Raw genomic sequence first — 477 nt, forward strand, 5'->3', positions numbered from 1 at the left:
TGATCTCAGTAGAATGGAGGCATTGTGATGACAAGGCAGGCAGCAGAGATCCAAAGCCTCCTTGGTAGCAGACATCCATCTGATGCAGGATCACAGGCTGTCTGTCCGCCAGTCTCCTGCTGTCTGAGTTGGTCATGGTTATTATGCTGCCCAGCTCCGCAGCCTTCACCTTCAAACGGTAGGGCTGGGGTTTGAATGACGCGAGAGATGAGCATTTGAGCACTTATCATGTCAGTCTCATGTCTTTTTCATCCTCTCTTTGGCCTGCCAGACTGGGACCTTTTAAGAAAAACGTGTGACGTTAGAATTATAAGGTTCTATCTCCATTTTTGTCAAAATTGAGTTTTTTTACATAATCTGATCCATTATGTTTGTGTTTATTAATGCCTGTGTGGTGTTATTTTTAAAATGTTGAAATGTTTGAGTTAGTAATTCATAAAATACAAAGGTTCCATCTCACAAAACATAATGGAATGT

Source organism: Nansenia antarctica, assembly GCF_963989245.1.
Source record: "Nansenia antarctica genome assembly, chromosome: 6".
NCBI lineage: Eukaryota > Metazoa > Chordata > Actinopteri > Argentiniformes > Microstomatidae > Nansenia > Nansenia antarctica.